At 35.3% G+C, this 3,700-nt stretch overlaps 1 long non-coding RNA gene across 14 annotated transcripts; it reads left to right on the plus strand.

The window, feature by feature from the left end:
* The first annotated feature begins 646 nt into the window (after positions 1–646).
* Positions 647–3,700, plus strand: LOC145092709 (uncharacterized). 14 transcript variants are annotated; one of them, XR_013702632.1, is made up of 8 exons: positions 653–1,451; positions 1,924–1,975; positions 2,065–2,130; positions 2,230–2,301; positions 2,389–2,675; positions 2,759–2,979; positions 3,073–3,164; positions 3,277–3,700. It is a non-coding gene; the product is annotated as an uncharacterized LOC145092709 (long non-coding RNA). The 14 variants fall into 14 exon arrangements; XR_013702625.1 differs by lacking the exon at positions 2,230–2,301 and having other exon boundaries at positions 655–1,451; positions 2,060–2,130; positions 2,336–2,675; XR_013702621.1 differs by lacking the exon at positions 2,230–2,301 and having other exon boundaries at positions 656–1,451; positions 2,336–2,675.

The following is a 3,700-nucleotide window of genomic DNA, read 5'->3' on the forward strand; positions in this document are numbered from 1 at the left end:
ATAAATATTAAGTTACCCTTTGCCTACCTTGTTAAGTCCAAGTTATTGTGCCGGTTAACCACACACGCTCCACTAACGGCTTAAACAAAGTGCAAAGTGTAATTTCATGGATTAACACCTTATTCACATTTTTCTAAGTAGCTAAGATTGGGTATTAAGAAGAGTTTAGTTACTTAGTATTTATCATTCATATTTTTAATGAAGGGAGAATTCTAGTCCTTGTCCTACCCATTCGGCTAACGACCCTCCACCGGTCAAAGAAGCGGTGGGTGAGAGTGGACACCCATTAAACTGCCATTTTATAGGCAGCAACCTTATACCCCCCTTATAGACCGACTTTGTGAATGAGGCCTACTAACGGTAAGATTGACTTTACTCTTATACATATATATATATATATATATATATATATATATATATATATATATATATACCATCTTATAAAGCATACATAATCAATGTCTTAAGTACAAATTTTAAAGCCTAAGATACAAAAAATTAAACATGTTATCTTAAAAAACAAGGAAAGCTGATGTGGACCTTGATTCTAAAATAAGAGGTGTGGATTTTAGTTTTGGCAATCAAGTGAAGTGGGTGTGGATTTTAGTTTTGGCAATCAAGTGAAGTGGTTTCATCCAATCAGATTACATAAATCGTTAATGCATTCTTTGAGTAGACGGACACAATTGGAGAAACACGAGATAAAATTTTGGGCGGCCGATTCAAAAAAACCTTGTGTGGACTTTTCAAATTTCAAAAGGGAGTCAAAATACACCCTAAAAAACGCCGATTCTTCCCTACCAGTGACCATACTCTCACTTTTTCTCATTATTCTTCCTCAGCACCTCCCTCCATTAGAAATCATGGCCTCACCATCAATCTCTCATTGTCGTTGCTGCTAGATCCACATACAAACTCAAGTCATTGTTGTGTTGATTACCAGACACCACCACCATATCGTTGTGCTTCAAGTTCCGAATCTTCCCCTTTTCACCACGATTATCTTTCTACACCCCAACCATATGGTATTTCTATATCGACATCAGAGTCTCGATGATGCTATTCAAGGCTATACGGTAGATTTCATGCAGCTTGACTTCTCACCACTCTGAACTGGTGACAAACTTGTGTATTTTTTTTTTGGTTTTCTGGTCTTATTCTCCCTCGATCTTTTAGTTGTTGATCTTATCTCTAAAAACTCTTGACACTTTCGCCCCCCCTATCTGGTTATTTGGTTGTCTTTTTGAAGTCATACACATATCATGGTTAGATTTTATTGATTTGTTTGTTAATTTTGAGTGTGAATTTTAGGGCTTTTATAGATCAGTTGGGATTGCTAGGGCTTCAAGCGAAGATGTGAACACCGTGGTTCATGGAAGAACTTTTTGAGTGAGGACACTGAAATAAGGGACCTAAAAGATGAAGCCATATGAAGATTCTCAAGCATCAAGGTGTTTTTATTATGTTTTTCTTATCCAAATCCAAATTCTTAGAAAATCTGTTGAGTGTTTCAAGATCTGTTGGTTTAGGGTTACTAACAAGAATTTTTTTATCTATTTTATGGGCTTTATACAAACCTATGGTTGTTCATTTCACCAGTTCAGATTCTGGGGTTTTAGGGTTCGGTTTAATTCTTAACCTGAAATTGATCGACTTCTATTGTCTGCAACGATCAGCCAACCACGATGTCCGTTCACTTTCCACAGCCACTCCCTTCTCCCTATATATGAAGACAAACTATCACCCTAATCTGTTTTTTTTTTTTAAATCTTTGAGAGGCTACCATCGAGAAAGGATGAGAGTTAGTTTAAATGAAATTATGGATTTTTATTTTTATCTATATTTTTTTCTCTAAGAGTCTACATGCAAATCTCCATTTACACTATTATCAAACTAAATCAATTTTCTTCACTGTTCTTGTAGGGCATGCATGGCTTGAAACCCATGTGAACCTAATATAACAAAGACTAACCAAGTAAATCAACATTGGATCTGGATTTGACTTTATTCTCATTTGTCTTTATGGTTATTTATATCTGATGTCATCTCTGATTTCTAGCACAGGACTATCTGGTACACAATGGCCATGCTCTACTGAAGATAACATCATGTGAAGAGTTCTTGAAATAGGTACTAATTTTGGTAACCAATATCTCATATGTGTATGTTTTTATTCACTCTGATTTTGCTATCTTCCTAACGTTTATATCTTAATTTTTTTTACCGTAGATCCATCCTCAATAACCCCTCATGATAATCTATCTTCTCCCAGGCCATATGTCATTTCTTTCATGTATCGAGGTATCTAAAGTTCATCATCTTTCTTTCTGTGCAGGTTTCTGCATCAGCTCGTAAAGAAACAGAAGTTTGACATTTTTGTTGTATCAGGTGCACCAAAGAATGAGATAAGGTTTGTGCAGGGTTAAAATGGTCAAGTATGGGTTGTGCAGGATTGTGCAGGAGTTTGACAAGGACAACTACTTTTTGAAGATGTTTTGTGCACGAGAAACCTCGATACTTACCTGCTTTTGTTTGTTTCATCGGTTGTAGTTTATTTGGAAGATGATGATGTTCCCACAAGGAAAGATGTCGATACTTACCTGCTTTTGTTTGTTTCCCTCACCACCGCTGCCCCTTCAATCACACATGTCGCCACCGTCAACTATCGAAGCTAGGTACAAAATCTCTTCGTTCCTCTTCTTTCTATGTGTTGATTTATTTTATCTACCAAACTAAAATTTACGTGGTTGTGATGCAGAAGGAAAAAACACACAAACATCTCTATTTGGACCATTTGTTTGTGCAGTGTGGAATTTAGATTAATCTAATCAAGAACTATTTTTTTATTGATATTGATCTAGATTGATATGTTTTCAAGGGGGTTCCTGTCTGAATAGCTTTCTCATGGAGTAGCACCTCTTTTCCGGAATCAATCGGTTATTTTGAAACCTTTCAGCTCCTGAGGCCATATGGATAGGGGTATTTTTCTTTTTTTTTTTGACCAATACATATTAAATAGTCACCTGAGTACCTGAATGGATCTTCAATTTTACTATTTTATGGCTATTGTAGGGATACCTTGATGAGTTTTACAAAACATTATGAAACTGGAATATCTTCCTAAACAAGATCAAAATCATTGAAAGATAGATTTTAAGCTTCATGTTGGTATTCCATTTCATGTTGGCTTTCTGACCATTTTTCATATCGGTATAATTGTTCCTTTTTTCAAGATTCTGAATTCATTAATTAGAAACTGTTTGTTTCTAATTTTAGGTGATTCATTGAAGACAGAAGTGTTGGCATGATAATAGCTACCTCTGGTTTAATGTTGATAAAAGAAGCTTTATACTATGAAGTTGTTGTCGAATGTCATTGTTGCATATTTTTGGATCTTCAAACATGATTGAGTGTACCACAACCGTCCTACGGATTCCACTAAAGTCTCCACAACCGGCACTGATCTTGTGACCATCGAACAATTTCAGATTTGTTTATATTTCTTTATTAGTATATCTGCTTGAACATACAAGAAGTAGATATGGTGTTTTGTTTTTTCTCCAGATCTGGTTAGAAACACATATTGGGAGAATTTATTTGGTAGGAAAGTTTTGTTTTTGGCAAATGGATTTGTAATATGATTGTAGATCTATCTCTGTTGCGGATGATTTTTTGATATCTATGAATACATATTGTGAAA

This window comes from Lactuca serriola, chromosome 3, assembly GCF_051521515.1.
Source record: "Lactuca serriola cultivar US96UC23 chromosome 3, Lser_US96UC23_V15, whole genome shotgun sequence".
In the NCBI taxonomy this organism is placed as follows: domain Eukaryota; kingdom Viridiplantae; phylum Streptophyta; class Magnoliopsida; order Asterales; family Asteraceae; genus Lactuca; species Lactuca serriola.